Genomic DNA, 22839 nt, shown 5'->3' with positions numbered 1-22839 from the left:
CACCCGTGGCGGAACGTCTTTTTTCATTAATGTTATAACAAATGCGTTGCAATCTGTTATGATTTTGAATTCTAAACCCAACAAATACACTCTCCATTTCTTTAATGCGTTGACGATGGCGAGCACTTCGAGTTCATAAGAATGATAATTCTGTTCAGCTGAACTTGTTTTCTGGCTCATGAACTGTACTAGATGGTATGCTTCATCCTCTGCCCTCTTTTGTAACATTACCGCCCCATACCCATGCTTTGATGCATCTGTATGAACTTCTGTTATTGCGTTCGGGTTATACAATTCTAAAACTGGAGATTGTGATATAGTCTTTAGTTGCTCGAAAGAAATTGCCTGTTCTTCCTTCCACTTAAAATTTTGATCTTTTCGTAGAAGATCTGATAATGGCTTGGCCTTTAGCGCATAGTTTCGAATGAATCTCCGAAAATAGGATGTTAACCCTAAAAACTGTTGTATGGCTATTTTGTCTCTGGGAGGCTTAAAAGCTTTGTCTGCGCTGGTTTTCTCGGTCGACGGACGAATTTTGCTATTTTCGACTATATACCCCAAAAATTTTACTTTACGTTTCAAAAAATGACACTTTTTCCACTTAATCTGTAGTCCAGCATCTGCTGCTACTGTAAGGACTTCCTTCAGTGTTATTAACCCCTCTTTCTCGTCTATAAATTGAATATTTAAGTCATCTATATAAGTGACTACACTGCCATTATCTTTCAGTTCCTTAAAAATCGAATGGATAAATCTGCAGAATACTGCTGGAGATTAGATGGTGAGATGCCAAACGGCACAAATTTAAATTCAAACTGACCTTTAATTGTAACAATCGACAGGAACATGCAAAAATCCGTTAGCCAGATCTGATGTGGAAAAAACTTTATATCCCTGGAGTTTCTTAACTACCTCCTCCATTAATGTCATTGAAAAATTATCGCGCAAATTTTCTCATTTAATTTGCGATAATCGCAGCATAATCGCTTTGTTTTGTCCTTTTTAGACACAAGCACAATCGGCGACGCGTAATCGGATACACTAGGGGTAATAATATCTTCATCTAAACATTGCTTTACTTGAGCATCTATGATTATTTGATCTTGAAATGATACGCGCCTGGGTGGCTGATGTACCGGGACATCGTCTTTTAAAATAATTTTCATTTGAACTGGGAAAAATTTTATTCCATTTGGCTCATATTAAGCAATCAGATCTTCATCTAACCATTGCTTTACTTGAGCATCTTTGATTATTTGATCTTGAAATGATAAGCGTCTGGGTGGCTGATGTACCGGTAAATTGTATTTTAAAATAATTTTCATTTCCACTGGGGAAAATTTTTTTCCTTTTGCCTCATATTAATAAATCAGCTTTTCCACTTCTAACATTTTTCCCTTATCCAGATGTGACAAATCATACATTGGCTTCGGCGCCGGTTCTTCTATACAAATCATACTAAAAGCTAATATTTCTGCCTCTTCTGTGATTTTGTCATCATAGACTTTGCTGTCTGTCTAACGAGTATTTGGTTTATACTTCACTTGAAATTTGTCGTTCTCTTCACTAACTATCAAATCGACTTGACCCAAAACTGCACGTCCAATTATTGCTGGATATTGAAGATCCCTATTGTTGACAATATGAAATGTGATATTTATCTCAATGTCATCTAATTTTGCCTTAGTTTCGAAACTGACCAACGTGACCACTTCCGCATTACCGATTCCACCCAGCACTCGTTTATCATTGTCTGGTTTAACAATAAAATTCAGCTTGTCGACTGTGTCTGCCCTGATCAAACACAACCGACTGCCCGTATCTATCAAAGCAGGAAAAATTGTGCTCCCTACCTTTACCCTTTTAAATTTTAGTCCAAAATCTGCAACTGAAGGTTTGAACTTTACTTCAGTTATTGTGTTCAAATTTTCTTTTTCACTTTTGATTTTAACCGTTTGACATTCGTAGTACTTATGACCTATCTTGTTGCACTTATAACATCTAATTTGTTGATTTGTGCAATTCCTTGCTTTGTGTGAAGTTTCGCCACTTTTGAAACATGCCCGTTGGATAATTTCCTTCCCCTCTTCCTTGATATTGACTCCTTTCACAACTTCGACTTTTGATTTGTATCTAATTCTTTCATAAATTGTTTTAAGTTCTCTGGTCCAACTGCTTCCAATCTACTCTGTTGCTGCGCAACCGTTTCCTTGTACCAACCGCAACCTGTTCGTTGCAACTTGTTGGTGACGCTCCACCGTAAGAAATCGAAATTGTAAATTCTTACTGCTTTTAACTGCCTCTGTTGCGCTATTGCGGCGCAACCGTTTTCTTATACCAACCGTAACCGAAAATGTTTATATTCTTTTTGCGCGAATTATGGCTGCAACAGCATCACCACACGTTATACACCTACGCACACGCATACCAATCAATCAGCAAAAATACAAAATTTTAGCGCCAGCGTTTACCAGAGACGAGGTGCTACTTGTCTGTATTGCGCTGGATATTTAAGGTTGGTTTCACTGTCACTCTTTTACTTACTGCTGCACTTATGCCACTGCATCCGTATACACATAGCCAATAAAGTCTGCGTTCAACCGACACATTTTTTTAAGTGAAGTAAATAGGTAACTCAGTTAAAATTTTCTGTATGTATTTCTTCTTTATATTCTTAAGTTCAAAATGCAAAAACAAAAATGTATTCCTATTTTCGTTTTTGTGATAACGGGATTTTAGTGTAAGGAGAAGTAAACATAGGCACCATTAAGTCTGCGTTCAGCTTTAGAATTAGTTACAAAAGTATTAAAAATGATAAAGAAATATTAAATTCAATATTTTGTTGGATAGCCGCGTTGTTTTGAAACCTCGCCCAATCGATTTGGCATTGATCTTACCAACTTAGCTGTTTCCTCAGCTGCAATCTGGGATCATTCTTCTTTCATAACACTTCGGAAAGCCTCTTTACTTGTTATTGTATGCTGACGAATTTTTTTTCCAACAGATCCCATAGATGCTCAATATGATTGAGGTCAGGTGATTGAGGGGGCGTTTTAAGTTGTCTAGGAGCATTGTACATGAGCCAAGGTCTAACTATTTCCGTAGTATGCTTCGGGTCATTATCTTGTTGGAACCAAAACGTCGAAGATAATCCAAGATTCTCTGCACTTTGTTTCAAATTGTTTTTTAAAATGTTCAAATAACCCCATTTATCCATTGTGGACTCAATAAATTCAAGCTGACCCACACCCCCAGCCGCCAAGCAACCCCACACCATAATTCCGCCACATCCGTGTTTAACTGTAAAAAAAAGATTTTGCTTTTCAAGGGCAGTACCTGACTTGCGCCACACAATTTGTCGCCCTTTAATCCCAAAAATGCAAAACTTACTTTCATCCGAAAATATTACTTGTCTCCAGAATTCCGGCGACTTATTTATATAATGATGAGCAAATTCAATCCGCTTTCGTCTGTTTATAAGTGAAATATATGGATTCTTTCGAGCGACTCTACCATGATATCCAGCGTTTCGTAAAATTTTTCTAGCAGTTTCGGCACAAATTGTTTTTTAATGTTATATTTACGTTTTCAATAATCTTTGTGAACTTAATTCGAGGGTTAACTTTCACTATATTTAATATTTTCCGTTCTTCCCAGGCTGATAATATTTTCGGACGGCCAGATCGCAGTTTTGACGTTATAATTCCATTTTTTTTAAATTGTTTACGACGCGCCGGACAGAAGAATACGTTCTTCCAATAGTTTGCCCAATTTTTCTGAAACTTTCGCCATCTTTCCACAACTTAATGATAATTTTTCTTTCCGACAGACTATTTTCTTTTCCTTTGGTTTTCATTTTTTTAAATATTATTAAAACGCGTCACGAGCTCTTTAAACGACTAATTATATTAAAACACAATAGAATCTATGCAAAAAGAACGAACAAATTCATGAGAAGTAACGGTATTTCCAATTCAAGCTAACTGAACGCAGACTTAATGGTGCATATATTTACTTGTTTTTATAATAAAATCCCGTTATCACAAAAATGAAAATAGGAATATACATTTTTGTTTTTGCATTTTGAACTTAAGAATACAAAGAAGAAATACATGCTGAAACTTTGAACTGAATTACCAATTTACATTGTGTTTCTACTTCACTTAAAAAAATGTTTCGGGTGAACGCAGACTTTATTGGCTATGTGTATGTTACCTTCTCCGTATTCCCGGACAAGCCTCTAATTAGTAAAGTTTTATGTGATATAGTCGTATTTATTTAAATGTTTTAATATTAATATTCAAATTACAGAGTATACTTTCTTTTTCTTGCAATAATGTTCCGATTACAGAGTACACTTTCTTTCTCTTACAATCAGGTTCAAAGTCCAGTCCTCCCCTGATCTCTTCTGGGTGTTTCGTCCGTTAGCGTCGCGTCCTATTCGTTCAGTTCGTGGCGTCCCTTTCGTCCAGTTTGTCAAATATATGCAGTCCGCATGGTCCCATTTCTTCGTCCGCATGGTCGTATTTCTCCGTCCCACATATATTATATATTAGACAATCTGTGAGGTTTCTCAATGAAATCAGGAAGCCTGTATTTATGGTAATGATATATTGATATACCAAAACTGAGTAAAATCGGTTCAAAATATTCTCTCGGCCCCATATACCTTGTATAGGAAAATCGACATAAATTTTTAACTCCGGGTTGGCTTTATACCGTATTAAACGATATACGTCAATATGTAGGTATATATGTAGGTAGGGTGATAGAATGACCGTTTAACGACGCACCTAGGCTTTTAGAAGGCCCGTTGTGATACCTCCGGGACTAAAGTCTCCTCGCTCTATTGGATCTTCTACTGGCATATCTGCCTATTAGACAGTGACCTGTTAGTATTCCTTCTAGAGTTCTTATATCATTCCTTATAAATCTTAATAGTCAGCATATGCGGCCTATGTCCCTTTTATGCCACGTTTGCTTACTTGTTGGGCAAGTCAGGGATTGATTTCACCGAGACTCAGCTATGTTTATGACATATTTGTCGATTAAATGTCTGCAAGTCGCCAAAGGTATATAAATTTTCTCTTTTCCTAGTCTAATTATAGTGTAGTGCCTGTCCTGGCAAGTTCATCTGCTTCACAGTTCCCAGGGATATCACGTCCGCAATATGTATTGTAATATATCCTAGCAAAATTAACTGAACGTAAGTATTATTTTGAGTAAACGTACATTAGTCTAACGCCAAAAATATCTAAGATTATTTATACTCCGAATAACTATTTTCGTTATTCTAACAAACCGTATGTCGAATATGTCGGTCAGTGTGTGAGTTGTATATTTATAAAATTGCTTGAAAGTATGTTCTCGAGTAAAGCATACTTCAGCAATGTTAAAGGTTAATGCAGCAAGTTCATACCTAATATACCCTGTATAGTAGTTTGCGCTTTCCAGCTGACTTTAAACCGTTGACGTTTTGACTTCAACTCAATATACTAATTTAAGTTTCTTCGGTTGTGTTTATGTCAGATATCCCTTATTTGAAGATGATTTTGATATAATTTTCGGTGATGGGAAGTAAAATCTAATATTTAAAATTCTCGCGCCAGGGTGTTTGTTGTCAAACTTTTCTAAAACGACTGGACCCTGGTACTTATCGTGTAAGTCTGAGAATTGGTCAACATCTATTTTTTTACTCCTAAATTTTAAGGGTGGTCCACCAAATACTATTTTTTTATATATTATATTTTGGAAAAAATGTTTTGTTTATATTTCCTCACGATTTAGCTTTGGAAAATACATAAAACATTAAATTTTCTCACTTATACAATCAACTGCAGATTTTTAATCGTGATGTTTATATTGTTCTGTTCCATCTATCAACATTTTAATTTCTCAATGCCAGGGTATGTTCGAGCAAGCATATAAATACACCAATATTGCAACCCCGTTGTTCTTCTGCAGATACACAGCTAATACTTAACCTCAATGCAAATATTTTGTGAGGCATATAAATGTTTGAGGACTGGAATCTGGAAATGAATTTTGGTTGGAAAAGCATTTAAAGTATTATATTTATATGTACTTAAAACATTATTAATTACAAACTAAAATAAACACCGATTTTGCGTAACTTTCTCCTTCCATCATACATTTTGCTGATCTAACATATATTTTCAAATGTTTCAACATTTTTACGTCGCATATAATGCTTTGCTATATTGCCGCAGTAATTGAGACTCGATCATCCTCCAAATATCAAGGTTATTTTATTCTCATTGTGAATTTAACATTATTTCTTTGTGCATCTTGAAAACAGCAAACGCTTATATTCACGAACGAAACAGCGCTTAATCGTGCTATAAACCTACCAAAAACAACGATCACCGAATTTTTTGAATTTGTAATCGTGCGGATGTATTTTGAGCTTTTGAGCAAACACTCCTCTATTCAGAAGTGCCATGCTATTTTAGATGGGCTCAATCGAAAAAAATGGATACCCCGTAAGCAAGGCACACCAGTTGATGCATGTTCCGGTTAATTCAAATCAAATAATTTGGTCAATGTGTAAGATATATAATTGAAATTCATATAATAAAATAAATAATGAAACTCTCGATAATAGTATGCCTTTGTGTCAAAAATGGGTTGAATCGGATTAGTACTTACTTTGTCAACACCTGAAGTAATTTCCCGGACTTTGGTTCTTGAAAGTTGCGAGAGAGAGAGAGTTTCTCTACTCGCTCAATAGCCTAAATTAAACAACGATTTTTGTGCCAAAATTCTACCAGAACGTGGATCTGAATATATACAATTCGATCGGCAACGAACTGCAGAAGGCGTGTATATGGAACGTTATCTAATATTATCTTTTGAACCAGAGAGCAAAGTTTCTAATTTGGGTTTAGTAGTAACTAGAACTATATTATAATCGCATTAAGGGAGTCTCGATTCACGTTTATGTATAACTTCAGCATATTCTGTCGAGCTAGCGTCACTGAATCCATTAGTGGTAACAGGTACAGCCATACAAGGTGCGTTCCAAAGAAAACAGTAAAAAAGTAACAAAGTAAACTCTAGTGGCGGCATCTATATGTCGACTAATGCGTTAGAATTTGCTATCCTTTATCGACTCCCAGTAAAAATTTCATAACATTTCATCTATTGGAAGTGAAGTTATTGCGTTTTAATCGTCAGTATTTTTTTGTTATCGGTGCGAAAAGGAGCTTCGAACAAAGAGCCAACATTAAATTTTGTTTTAAAATTGGTAAAACTTTTACCGAAACGTTTAGATTGATGAAACAAGTTTATGGCGATGATTGCATATCCCGTAGCAGAGTGCACGAGTGGTTTCAACGTTTTCAAAGTGGTCGTGAGGACATAAATGAGAAATGAGTCGAAACCCAAAAAATCGCGCCTGGAGAAGTCAAAAGTGAAGACAATGCTGATTTGTTTTTATGATTCCAAGGGTATGGTCCACAAAGAAATTGTTCCACCCAGCCAAAACGTTAATGCGGTATTCTACCTTGGAGTTTTGAAGCGTTTAGTGCGCCGTATTCGACGTGTTCGGCCCGAATATCGCGAAGATGGAAGTTGGCGTTTGTTGCACGATAATGCGCCGTCTCATCGATCGACGCTTGTGGCCGATTATTTGACCAAAAATCACATTTTAACAATCAACCACTCCCCGTATTCACCTGATATGGCACTAAACACTCGTTCGACATGCTTTTGAATAAAATTAATTGATTTTGCCGATAAAAATATTTGTTCTGTCTTTTTTTTTAAAGTCCTGTTTACTTTGGAACGCACCTTGTACAAGTAACAAAAAACTCATAAAGCTTTTAAAATTTTTGCACAGCTAAGATCACCTGATCGAAATCTTGCGTTTTTCGGGCACAGAGATTTAAATATAAGGAATGTAATTTGTAGTAGAAAAAATTAATAAAAACTTTGGAGAATATTTTTTTAAACAAAAGTGTATTGGATATTTATTGGTTTATCCTTCTACCTCTGAGGTTGCAATAAACATCAGACCCTATGACACGTAGTACGAAAATGTTAGATTTTTATAGAAAATCTATAAATTGGGAAGGTAGCTTTACAGCTTGGCAATTACTATCTTGCTTTTCTGAAGTGAAAAGGAAATCTTTTTCAGTAGTACCACTATCGAATCTTGGAAAAGCCATCAAACAATTATGTTGTTTAAAGTATTCATTATACAAGTAACCGCGAATATATACGAAATCATTTTTATGTAGAAAGCTGCTTTTATTTATCTTCACATTTTAAGGTATTTTGAGTAAATGCTCAATGCATAATGTTTTGATACAATAAATAATATTTAAATCGAAACTACGTAAATTTAATCTTACGGAATTTTAATTATCGAAAAATATAAGGTTGTCATATATCTCCCTTCCGCTTTTTTGTCTTTTGAATTTCGCGGCTATGTACAAAGCGCTACAGAGCTCGTATCTGGCAACACTATACATAATTTGAAAGGTATTAACATAACCTACAAAACAACGCTATGCATAATTAGTTTGGATATTGCGTTCAACAGTTATAGACGTGTAAACATGGAGTTCACTAACGCCGAAATTCGCGCTATTTTAAAGTTTTCCTTCGTTAAAGGCAAATCCGCTAGAGAAACGTTCCGTGAGATTAATGGTGTTTTGGGGGATGGTACTCTATCACTTCGAACCGCGGAGGAATGGTTTCGACTATTCAGAGCCGGTGAAAACGACACCATGGATAAGCCAGCCGGCGGAAGACCTGTGACGACAAATACCGATCAAATCATGGAATACATCGAGTTAGACCGGCATATGGCATCTCGTGACATCGGCCAGGAGATGGGAGTTAGTCACCAAACCATTTTGAACCATCTGCAGAAGGCTGGATACAAAAAAAAGTTTGATGTTTGGGTGCCGCATAATCTGACGCAAAAAAACCTTCTGGACCGAATCAACGCCTGCGATATGCTGCTGAAACGGAACGAACTCGTCCCATTCTTGAAGCGGATGGTGACTGGCGACGAAAAATGGATCACATACGACAATATCAAGCGAAAACGGTCGTGGTCGAAGGCCGGTGAATCGTCCCAAACAGTGGCCAAGCCGGGATTGACGGCCAGGAAGGTTTTGCTGTGTGTTTGGTGGGATTGGAAGGAAATCATCCACTATGAGCTGCTCCCATATATGGCCAGACGCTTAATTCTACTATCTACTGCGAACAACTGGACCGCTTGAAGCAGGCGATCGACCAGAAGCGTCCAGAATTGGCCAACAGGAAGGGTGTAGTGTTCTACCAGGACAACGCCAGACCACACACTTCGTTGATGACTCGTCAGAAGCTACGGGAGCTCGGATGGGAGGTTTTATCGCATCCACCATATAGCATGGACGTAGCGCCAAGTGATTACCACCTGTTCCTGTCCATGGCGAATGCCCTTGGTGGTGTGAAGTTGAACTCAAAAGAGGCTTGTGAAAAGTGGCTGTCCGAATTCTTCGCAAATAAGGAGGGGGGCTTCTACGAGGAAGGTATTATGAAGTTGCCGTCTAGATGGAAACAGATCATCGAACAAAACGGCGCATATTTTAACTAAATCCGATCACTGTAACACTTTTTATAAAGCATTGAATGAAGAGCAAAAAAGCGGAAGGAAATATTTGACAACCTTATATTTGAAAATGTGTCAAAAGTATTTTCTAAATATAACATGATAACATACTGTATCAGATTTTAAACTTTTTTGATGCTTTTGGCCATTTTATTAGTATGAATGCCAATTTTTTGCCGTTAGTTCCTCGTTATATAGTATTCGCCTGCTTGTGCATTGATATAGGGACCCATATTAATTTATAAAGGCCACTTCAAATTCAAGCAACAGGTAGCGCTAACATACCGATAGGATTATACAGTCTAGCTACGTCACATATATACTACGCCTTGTTGGTAATGTCTGTGATTTTTAAATTTGCACTTTAAAAAGTAACTCAGCTTAGCGGATTTCCATGTCGGCAGGAAAGTGTAGCGTTGGAGTCATAGTGCCCAGTTTTAGTACTTGATTTCTCTGGATCGATGAGGTATAATATTAAGCCTTTTAGCGAAGTTCGAATTCAATTTGTCAAGAACAAACTAACCTTGGTGAAGGATCGCATCAACATTCTAAACCGGTTTAAGATTTTGATCAAAAGATGTGATGCCATTTGCGATGTAAAAGATTGAAATCAATTTGTTGAAAATTTTTCTTGACACCAGCTGTTATCGCTATTTGATAGTGTCGAAACCAATGGAGCTGTGGACCCAGAAGTTGACGTCGCGTTCAGCTTCTTTGGAGTATTCTAATTTTGGTGCATCGGGAAGAAACGGGATCTAAGCACTATACGACCACTGGCTGTGCGATGTACTGTGTCGATAAAAATACTTTCACAAGAATCTATTGAAAGGTCGGTGACAGGACTATTTTCCTCAAACGGCCAGAAATTTTGAAGTACTTGTTCAGCTACTCATCCCTTACTCATTTACTGATAGTTTGTGTCGTCTTCAAATAATTTGGTGTGCCGACCATTGCAGAACCACACACAAACCAACTGAGCGAGTAAAGAGCGCGTACGTCTCTTTAAGGTTCCCGTAGCAATCCCATTGCTATACTTATATATTATATGTATATACAGGGTGGCTCGAGAATCGTGTTACAAAAACAAACCGTAATAACTTTTTCTTTTAATCAATACATTATATTTTTTTTTAACTGTATATTAAATTTTATTTTATTTTATATAATTAATTAGTTTCAAAAGTTATGGACAGTAATTGACCTCCATGCTCAGCCACTCATATGCAAAAACTAATTAGAAAATTATTTATTGCGGCCTGAAGGGTTGAAGTCGCAATTTGCCTCAATTATCGATTAATGGACTGCTTCAGTTCAGCCAGATTGCTGGGTTTTGTTCTGTAAACTTCTTGCTTGACATAACTCCATAAAAAAAGTCTGTTGCAGTAAGATCAGGTGACCTTGGACGCCAGCGCAAAGTGGAGTTTCTTGATATTAATTTGTTTTCAAATTTTCGTTGGAGCTCCGCAATGACCGGTCTGACTATTTGTTTAATTGCTCCATCATGCTGGAACCAAACACTATTGAAATAGATACGTCTTCGTGGCAGTTCTGGGAAAATAAACTTATTCAAGATCCTAAAACAACGGTGCCCATTGACTGTTAATTTTAAACTGTATTCTTCAAAGAAATATGGCGCGACAATACACCTTGATGAAACTACGCACCACATAGTGACTCGTTCTGGGTGAAGTTTTGCCTCGTGAATTACTTCTGAATTTGATTCACTCAATATACGGCATTTGTGCTCATTTAAATTCCCGTTTAGATCAAAATGGGCATTACCAGACTTAAACAGGCATTTTATTAAGTTATTGTCTTCTTTGGCCAATTCAATAATTTTTGGCAAAATTTCAGGCGAATAGACAAATATAGGGGGTTTAACTGGCTTGTTATTTAAACTTTGTACGAAAACAGCTTTAACTCATCATGAATTATACGTATACTAACTCCAAGTTGCGCCGAAAAATTGCGAGTCGAACTTCTTGGATCATAATGGCCCATTTACTCGGGGTTTGCCACCAAAAATCCCGTCTGAATTCCCTTTGGACGGAAATGGCGGACTGCAAGGCAGGGTAGCGCTGCATTATCCAAACCCTCTTTTTAATGTCCCAGGCATACATTTATTAAAAATCTAAATAATAACCTGCTAAAAAAATAAGTTAATTACTTACACAAAAAAAATGTATTACATAAAGTATGCGGTTTTTAAATTGCGCGGGATTTTTTTGTTTGAAGATTGTCAGCACTGTTCCGATAATTTTCGTTATCTATTATCACTCCGATTAGAAGAACATTTGACGTTTTTCTATTTTGTAGTCATGGAGCGGTTCAGTATCGAGCAACGCATTTTTATTGTGAAAACTCATTACAAAAACGGGGAGTGCTACGCAGAGACTGTCCGTAAACTTCGCGCAATCTTTGGACGTGACAACAGAGAACTTAAAACAACGTACATATTACGTACATAATTACTTTTACACATGCTTTTGAAAAGAAAAATTGAAGCATGAATGTGAAATGCCGACGGCAAAACACAATTCTATTTAATTTCTAATATTTTTAAATTATTATTAATAACTCACAATAAAGTAAAAATGAATGAACATAAAATAACTTAAAAATAATAATAAATAATAGTTCAATAAAAGGGAATATGTTTCAAATAGCATATCAATATTCCCAGTTTGGCATACACATTATATTCTCTTCAATATTCGCCGTTTGGTTATGTTAAGAGAGCGTATGTTTACAGATTCATCGCTGTTATAAAAGCGAGAAATGTTATTTGTTTCTCGTGCATGTGTGGTGAACTCCTTGATAAATTCCTACAAATTGTTCGCTGTCGAACCTGCACCTTCTCGTTCATTTAAGTTCCCTGTGTCAACATCATCGGTGCATCGAATACTGAAAAAAGATGTCGTTGTTGTTGCGGTCGAAGCATTGTCACGTCCAAAGATCGCGCGAAGTTTACGGGCAGTCTCTGCGTAGTACTCCATGGCTACAAAATGGAAAAACGTCAAATGGTCTTCTAATCGGAGTGATAATAGATAACGAAAATAATAGGAACAGTGCTGACAATCTTCAAACAAAAAAATCCCGCGCAATTTAAAAACTGTGTACTTTATGAAACACCCTATACTTATTAAATTCGAGTTATTGGTAGCTACCTATATGGACATCGAAAATACAGGATGGCTCATGAATCGTGCTACAAAAACAAATTGTAATAAATTTTTTTTGTGTGAGTAATTAATTTTATTTTTTTTTATTTGGGAGGTTATTATTTAAGAAACAGTTGCGGCTGTTACATTGTCAATTAAGGCAAATCCAAGATTTTTGACTCGCAACTTATCGGCTCAACTTGGAGTTAGTAGACAGTCATTACAACGGTTAATTCACTATGAATTAAACCTGTTTCCGTACAAAGTTCAAATAAAAAGCCGTTCAAACCCTCTAGCATTGTCTTTTCACCTGGAATTTTACCAAAAAATTATTAAAATGTCCGAAAAAGACATTAACTTGATAAATTGCCTGTTTATGTCTGATGAGGCCCGTTTTCATCTAAACGGAAATTTTAGTGAGCAAAATTGCCATATATGAAATAAATCAAAACCAGAAATAATCAACTAGACGAAATTTCACCCACAACCAGTCACTTTGTGGTGCGCAGTTTCATGAAGGTGTAATGTCGGGCCATACTTCTTTGTAGAAAACGGTGTAACAGTACCTGCCAATGGGCACTGTTATATTAAGACTTTGAATGCTTTTTTTACCCAGAACTGCGTCAAAAACGTATCCCTTTCAGTAGCGTTTGGTTCCAGCTATATCGAGCAACTGCCCACATAGCCAAACCGGTTATTGCGGAGCTCCAACGAAAATTTTAAAACCAATTAATATTAGAAAAACTCCACTTTCCGCTGGCCCCCAAAGTCACCTGACCTGACTGCACCAGACTTTTTTTTATAGGGTTATGTCAAGCAAGAAGTTTACAAAACAAAAACCAGAAAGCTTACTGAATTAAAGCAGTCCAATAAATCGATAATTGAGGAAATTCCGACTTTAATCCTTCAGGGCGCAATGAATCATTTTCTAGTTAGGTATATCGTATATGCGTTGCTGAACATTGGGGGTCATTTACGGTCCATAATTTTTAAAAATAATTAATGGTATAGATTAAAATTTGCTGTACAATAAAAAAAAATAACGCACTGATGAATTAAAGTCCCTGTTGTGTTGGGTTCTCTGGTTTACCTACGCGAGAACATGCCACATAAAGTTGCCCTTTTGCAAAAGCAAGGTGTACTCAAATCTAAGCCACAAACAAACAGCGTTTGGCGTTGTGAGATATTCATCGCCATAACGAATGTCATTCTTATTGCAAATTGAGTGCGTTTAAATTTAATTGGCACATCTGTAATATTTATAGAAATTCGTTGCAGCAATACATCGAAACTTGCCATTCAATATATTTGCTTAGTAAATGCTTTTCTTTAATTTTCTTAAAAACTAATCTTGTGTCAATTCAAAGCAGCAGCAGCAGAATCCTTCTTGCCTTGCCGAAACTGCCAGTATAATGCGGTTGTAAATTGATAAATTCACAATGACTATGCAATGATCCTCAATAGCAATCAATGCTTCATTGTACATTCCGTCACTGAATGTCATCATATATCATCAATCGTTGTGGTTATCCCAAATCCTTTGTGATCAGGCCGGGGAGCATGTCGTCGTTACTATAGCAAATAGTAGACGAATTAAGGTTTCTGTGCAGTATAATGCTGATTTACCACTACTACTACTGTACCTCAAATTAATTGACTCACTGTATATGATATTATATAAGTTCAATCCAAGGGGCTTAATTTAATTTATGAGGTACATACGGTCCGTCTGATTGTCATCTTCTGGCAAGCTTAATGAAAGTTAACGGCAGTCTCCACACAGCAGCTTTACGGTAACTGTAAACAAAATGTTACTTAAGTTCTGTAATATTGCAGTCGAATAAATATTTGATCACTTAGGAATTCGATATGCTTTTTCCCTTCTGAATGGAATAATTCATTCTTAACAAAATATTGCTGGTGGCCCTTACACGAAGATAATTGTAAACTAAACAGAATGCTTAACGTTCTGCTGAAATATGCTGCATAAGCTAATATTGTAACTGACACTCTCCTTATTGTAAGCAATAATCATTATTGTGAAATAACTTTTAGCAAAATGTATAAATAAGAGTAAGTTGGAAATAAAGTTCAGTTTTACATCAGGACAACCAAAATATTTGTTTTTGATTTCTTCCGCGTGTTCACGGAAAAACCTATATATTTTTAATACTTTGCTATAAAGGGAAGTTAATCGGCGCCCAAAAACATGGGGCACGTGTTAGTGATATAATTGGCAAAAAAAAGGGAGAAATTATCAAGTTTCCCTAGCCGAAAGGATAATAGCAATGAAATGAGTATCCTCTCGGGAGAAGAAAAGTAAAAAACCGACAACGTGAGTCCCCGCGAAAAGTTTCAAAATGGTAAAAACCTGGGTATCGAGTGAATAATAAAAACCTATTTCTATGCCAAGACGAATTCTCCTAAACTTTAAATTAATACAAATTGTTGGTATATACCTACATAAAAATGTGTATGAAATATAAAAACTAAAAATCATAAAAACAAAACGACCAAGAGATTTATAAACGTCGAGGGAACCCAGTACCAGAAGGAAAAAGGACAAACCCAAAACGTGATACTATCCAATGGAAGGCTGGATACAATTAATTAAAAACAAAACGACCAAGGGATTTATAAACGTCGAGGGACCCTAGTACCAGAAGGAATAAGGACAAACCTAAAACGTGATAATATCCAATGGAAAGCTGAACACAATTAATGTAACAAATATTTTAAACGTTTTTTATTTTTTTTTTACAAAAAATTATTTGTTGTAAAAGAAATTGAAAGGTCATTGAAATTATTATAGTTATTGAATTGAAATTACAAAAAATTTAATGTTATTATACAGAAGAAACTGAAACTGAAAGAAATTAAAGAAAAACAAGTAAGGAAGTGCTAAGTTCGGATGTAACCGAACATTTTATACTCTCGCAAAGCAAATGGTATACTCGTTTGAGATTTCTTTGTGGATTGACTGATATTTTCGGTAGAAGGTCAACTATAGGCACTGGGGTCCACATATTTAGTACTTAGGTTCTTGAACAGTTTTTGCTCGATTTAGACAATTTTTGGTCACAAGGTGGCATACTTTAAACGTATTATTCACGCAAAGTTTTACCCCGATATAATCATTGTTGCTTGATATGCATAGTGGAAAGTGAAAGAATCAGATGAAATTGAAAATGGTGTTGGTGGTCGCCCATTTTCGCATTATAACTTAGAAATATAAAAAGAATGCTATGTACCGAATTTGGTTGAAATCGGTTACCAAGTTTCATAAAGATATCTCAATTTTTACTCAAGTTAGAGCTTGCACGGACGGACGGACGGACGGGCAGACAGTCACCCGGATTTCAACTCGTCTCTTCATCCTGATCATTTATATATATATAACCCTATATCTAACTGTATTAGTTTTAGGTGATACAAACAACCGTTAGGTGAACAAAACTATTATACTCTGTAGCAACAGGTTGCGAGAGTATAATAATTGCAAGCGATAAAAAATCCATATAACAAACCATTTTGAAACCGCGATTCATCATCGCAAGGGAGACCCTCCGGTTTATAACGTTAACTCAATTCTGCGATTCTGAACTCCAGACCTTTCAGAATAAAAGAGTTTCCTTCCCCAGAAAAGATCAAACAAATAAAAAATATAAAAACAAAACAAGATAAGAAAATTAAAATTGCATTATTTATATATTTATTATAAATCGTGCCCGCGTTATTAGAAATATGTGTAATATTAAATTTCAGGGGCATTACCAGTAGATTTCGACATTGACAAATTAGAAAAAATAGTTCAAGACTAAGGGAAAAGCGAAAACCCTTACAATAAATTAGGGCAGTTTTTAAATACATAGGAAAAAACAAAGAAGCAACGGTTGAGGATTATGACGATAAGGATATCTGTATGACAATAGGGATATAGTATCTGAAACGATCGCAATGATTAGAGTATGCGAATAGGAAAGACGTTTAAAACAATATTAAAACATAATAAAAAGCATCCTTTCCTAAAAGAAAAATATTGTTTTAAATGGGAAATAATTCAAGTACACTGAAATACGAAAAGCTGTACTATTGTAATCATTGTAAGGGCAACCATAGTACTGAAACTTGCCCATATTTAAAACATACGAAAACTAAAATATATATGAAAAAATGCCTCGAAATAGTGAGAACGAGAATCTTGTTGCCAGACTAGTTACCGCAGCTACAGGATTTAACACAGTAAACTACAGTCGTTTGTTATAAAATAGAAGTGATCGATCCACATATCAATTATGATGAGTCGCTTGAGGTGGTCAAGTTACTGCCAGAATTTTATGGAAAACAAACGACCAGCTTATATTATCGAACAGGAGATTAGTATTTTGCGACAGGGTAGTTAATCAATTTTTAAATACCATAATAGTATTAATGAAAAATTAACCTTACTACTTAACAAAACGATAATGACTTACGGATCAGATAGTGCCATAACTAAAGAATTACACCCAAAAAATAGGAGGGATGCTTTGCGTATATTTATAACAGGTCGAAATGGAAATTTAGCCATCATATTATTTACACTATCACCAAGTGACACCAAGGAGCACAAGCACTAGAATCAAACAATATGCGAGCAATTTTCGCGTCAATGCGGGAAAAATCCGAGTCATTACAGACAGCGTACTAATAACTTCAATAACGGGAATTTTAATAATAATTTACAGTTTCCACAAACCCAACTACAAAGAGGCTACAATCAAAGGTAATTTCAGCAAAACATTCAGCCAAGACCTACCCCAATGGATGTCGTTCCAAGTACTCGAGTCCAAAACCGACCACATTATAACGTAAATAATAATGTACAGAATACACGAATAAATACTATAGATAAACGACTATATGCCAACGCACAACTAAGTACTCATCCACCACATAAAACACAAAGAATAAATAATATAATATTAAAGAGGATAAATTTTTAGATCAAAATTAACTCTGTCATATATTTTCCTACATGACAGGGTTAGTGGCTAAAATTGTAACATACTTTTAGATACGGGCGCAACAAATTGCTATATAGAATCAGGAATTTATGAGAATAGAAATGAATTAGATATATATAAAAGGGTAAAAACAATTAATGGATTTTCGATAACACGTTAGTATAATTTTATCACTCTATTTGGTAAAAGATAAATTCTTTAACGAAATCGAGAATTTAGAAGCAGATTTTTTAATTGGATTCAATTTTTTTAGAGAAATTAATGCAGTGATCAAATTGAAAGAAAAAAGATTATAATAAATAATTAAAATAAAGAAGACGTATTTACCTTAGGAGGTGAATCGGAGCAAATTTAAAATATGAAAACATTAAAGGAGATATAATTATTTAGGGAGCAAAGACTCCTAAAGTGCCAGCTGAAGACTTATACCAGCACAATGAAGATTTAATTATAAAAGATATATTGTGGAATAAAAAAGTTCTACAACGCCAGTCGATGGTAATACTGGCAACAAAAATAAAAAATATATTCTGGAACAAAAAAGTTCTACAACGCTAGTTGATGTACGTACCGACAATCAAGAAAATTATCTGAAGCACCAGCCGAAGAAAATACCGGCATAAATAAAGAAATAATTGAATATTTGAGGGAAAAAATAAGAAATCAAATAAATCAAATATATTCCTCAATAAACATGAATTTACCGTTTTAAACGGACAGAAATCACGACAATTGTTGAAACTCCTATATGGAATAAACAATACCCATTTCCCTTTCGCTAGATGCATACCATAAAGGAAGAATATATAAGTATGTAATGTACTGAAAGAAGTAAATAGGGAAGAGACATAGCTAAAACCTAGATACAAGAAACGAGTAGTAAAAGAAGATTTAAGGAATAAGGTTAGAATGAACTACAAGTATAGAAATAGAATAGTACACAAATATAATATTAAACCTTTAATATTTATTTTCAGAAATTGATACTCTTAATATTTCTAATATTAATTGCTCAAACAATGATGGACATTGTGGACTACACAATAGAGGATTATGTGTTATTAGACGATGAAGATGTAGCTTTATATAATGACTATTGCGACAATTTTCACATTACTAATTTAACTTATTTCAGAGAACTTATAAATTCAGACAAAAGTTATAATAATAAAAAATACAGATATAATAATTTACAAGGGAATAATGAAGATGAGGTAGCATATATTAATGATTTAGATACATCACCACCAGAAATTGAACTTATCGCCACTTCATTAGAGCAAATACAAAAGGAAGATACAAGATATAAAATAGGCATAATTGAATTATAGACACTATGGAAGTGGATAGCAGAAACATCAGATCATGACGATTTAGTATTAATAAACGATATAATTGTAAATTACAATAAACAATACACAACATACTCTGAAATTTTAAAATGATCTGTCATTTAACAGAAACAATTAAAAATGTAAACGAAAAAGCCCACGTTAGACTTTTAATGAAAAGAAAATGACAATTTTTAATAACTGAACTACAAAAACTGGTTCATACAATAGCTATGCCAAAAGTAGGAATTTTACTCTGCAATTTTACATTCAGATGAGATAAGAAATATAATTCAAAATGAACACGGACTTTCTAACTTTAAGGTATTGCAAAATAAAGATGTAATTGTTATATATATTAAGTATCTAAAAATTATAAATAATTGCAAATATTATGAAATAAGAGCAATCACCCAAGAAGACGGTAAACTAGTAATTGACAAAGAAATTGCAAAATGTAAGAAAGAATATATAAATATAAAAAGTTGTAAAAAAGAAATGAAAAATACCTATTGTAAAATTAATTATACAAATACTTGCCTACCAGATATTTTGTCCAGAAAAAAAGGTAAATGTAAAAAAATTCAAGAAAAACATAAAGGAATAGATGTTTTTAAAGAAGGAGCAATATTAGTCTCTGGAAACCACACAGTTGATGAAAAGACAAATTCTTTACGAAATCGAAATTATACAAATATCAACAATATAATATATGAAAATGTCGATTGCAAAATTTGGAAATATTGAAAGAAGAATCATGTTAATAAAGAATATAAAAAAGAACTGAAACTAATAAATAAAGAACTTTAACTTGAAAATATAAATATTTTAGCTGAACGCATTAAAGTTTTTAAACACCATTAATTTTTATGGTACATAATTGTAATTTTGATATAGGATTGTAAAATTTAAAAAATCTTATGGAACTTCCAAAATAAATAAAAATTTAGAATTTCAAGAAATATCATATAACGCTATTTTGGATAAAATTAACAACCTATCAAAAAATGATATTGAAGAAGGGAGTTAACGGCCGCCTCCACACAGCAGCTTTAAGGTAACTGTAAACAAAATGTTACTAAAGCTCTGTAATAATGCAGTCGCACTAATTATTGGTCACTTAGGAGTTCGATATGCTTTTTCCCTTCTGAATGGAATAATTCATTCTTAACAAAATATTGCTGGTGGCCCTCACACGAAGATAATTGTAAACTAAACAGAACGCTTAACGTTCTGCTGAAATATGCCGTATAAGCTACTTGTATTGTAACTGATACTCTCCTTATTGTAAGAATTAATCATTATTGTGAAATAGCTTTAAGCAAAATGTATAAATAAAAGTAAGTTGGAAATAAAGAGTTCAGTTTTCCATCAGGACAACCAAAATAATCGTTGTTGATATATTCCGCGTGTTCCCGGAAAAACTTATATATTTTTAATACTTCCTTATAAAGGGAAGTTTATTTGCATGCATTTTGATACGTACAAGAAAAGTCGCAGATAAAAGCACTCAGACAGCCCTGGCTGGCTGTATATACATGACCCAAATTTGATTTGAATAAACCGGTGTACGCATCAACTAGTGTGCCTTGCTTGCGAGGTATCCATTTTTTCGATTGATCCATTTTAAAATAGCGTGCTACTTTTGAAGAAGAGTGTTTGTGCAAAGGCACAGAAAACATTTGCACGATTACACAATTCAAAAAATTCGATGAGCGAAGTTTTTGGTGGATTTGTAACGCTAAGAAGCGCTGTTTCGTTTGTGAACGGCTTCGGCCGTTTTCGAGATGCACAAAGAAATTATATTAAATTCGCTATGAAAATGATATGATTAACTTGACTTGATGAGAATAAAATAAGCTTATTTTCATTCCTACCCCGTGATGTTTGCAGGTTGAGAAGTGACAACGGGAGACACCTGGCGGGGAGAACAGATTGGTTGATAAAACCACTATGCTACATGAAAATTATAGCATACAACAATTATTATATTCGATTGCCTCTGGATGAAATAGAATAATATAAAAATTGTGACTAAAAATCTGCGGTTGATTGTATAGGTGTAAAAACTTATAATTGTATGTAATTTTCAAAAGCAAATCGTGAAAAAATTAAACAAAAAAATTTGTAAAAAAAAGGTTATATTTATATTTTATTTATATTTAACCGTTAAGAGGTACGAAAAATAAGATGTTGGCCTATTTTCAGACCTACCCGATAAGCACACCAAATTTGATCAAAATCCGTTCAGCCGTTTCGGAGAAGTTTGGCAACAAAATCCGTGACAATAAAATTTTATATATTAGAGAAATATTTAATAAAATTATCAACGCTCTCAAATTTAAAAACTTACTTCGAATCGCCAATTATGGAATTAATAGCATGATGAAAAAGAGAAACTGTACTTTGTCTCGAAAGTAACAGTAAAAATACGCATTAAAGAAAAGTTAGTGTTAAAAAGAAAGAGTTACACCCTTCATGTCATCATCAATGTTTCGCGTAGAACAATTTTTTGAATTGGCGCTTTTAAAAAACAATTCAGGTATATCCAACACCATCACATCTTCTTGTCTATATAATGCGAATATCTCGAAAATAGTAGGTCTCCTGCGGATATATACGAGTACATTTGTATTTATATTACTGAACTGGGGAACACCTTCTATCCGAAATCGAGGATGCTATACTAAAGCCCAATTGGTAGCCCAATGTAGTTGACAGAGAAGAAACACGCAGACTATTGTAGGAAAACTACCAAAACCAACATTTATTAGTACCAAAGATAAACACCAAACTCAAGATAACACTCAATACCCAGGACTCTGATGAGACAGGGTGTAGGGGGCTTAGAGAAAACAGTATACAAAACATATATATATATATATTGTAAATAAATGAAGCGTATTTTAGTCGGCGTATGGTTTGGCGGAAATAAGTTGCTACCTTGTATGTATATATGTCAGAATAAACAGACATCTTTATTTGTGCATGCCGAAGGAGAGTTTTCGTCCTCTTGCGAAAAAAACGGGTATGGAAAGAAAAGTGTTTTTTCTTCAACATGCCGTGACCCTTAACATGCAACCCAGCATCTCCCAAAGCCCATAATAGTTTAATTGTTTAGTATAAAGTTTTGCCAACCCCTAAAAACTTTGGCTTTGATCCTTCGGTTACACCCGAACTTAGCTCTTCTCTACTTGTTTTGTATATGTTTATTTGCGTTCCTGAAGTTTTTTCAGCGACCATGCTCCATAAGAAGGGAAATAGAACTGCACCTTGTAGGGTACCAACACACTACTTTACGGCCGTCTTAATCATTCTGACGCAAAGAAGACTGATGATAAGGTGTTTGACATTCGATTGAACCCGGCAAACATTGACAGCTCCCTCAATGCTCCCTCAATGTCTAGGAAGATCCCAATTGTGAATACTTTAAATTTGATTTCATCCTCTTGTCCTTCCACGATAGTATGCAGAGCAGTGCCAATTTCCATACCTTTAATATAAGGTTGTCAAATATCTCCCTTCCGCTTTTTTGTCTTTTGAATTTCGCGGCTATGTACAAAGCGCTACAGAGCTCGTATCTGGCAACACTATACATAATTTGAAAGGTCTTGACATAACCTACAAAACAACGCTATGCATGATTAGTTTGGATATTGCGTTCAACAGTTATAGACGTGTAAACATGGAGTTCACTAACGCCGAAATTCGCGCTA

At 34.8% G+C, this 22839-nt stretch overlaps 1 protein-coding gene across 4 annotated transcripts in view; it reads left to right on the top strand.

Moving 5' to 3' along the window:
• Sox102F (transcription factor Sox102F) overlaps positions 1 to 22839 on the top strand; it is a 160541-nt gene that overhangs the window by 132869 nt on the left and 4833 nt on the right. Inside the window, exon 1 of one of the 4 annotated variants that reach the window (XM_070112510.1) lies at positions 5118 to 5206. The exons of the other annotated variants lie outside the window; for them this stretch is intronic. The gene's annotated coding sequence lies outside the window, so the exon portion shown is untranslated. Of the gene's footprint in view, positions 1 to 5117; positions 5207 to 22839 lie in introns of those variants that run through there. 4 annotated transcript variants of the gene reach the window in all.

Source organism: Bactrocera oleae, chromosome X (assembly GCF_042242935.1).
Source record: "Bactrocera oleae isolate idBacOlea1 chromosome X, idBacOlea1, whole genome shotgun sequence".
In the NCBI taxonomy this organism is placed as follows: Eukaryota; Metazoa; Arthropoda; class Insecta; order Diptera; family Tephritidae; genus Bactrocera; species Bactrocera oleae.
The sequence above is the reverse complement of the archived record's forward strand: the minus strand, read 5'-3'. Positions and strand labels throughout refer to the sequence as shown.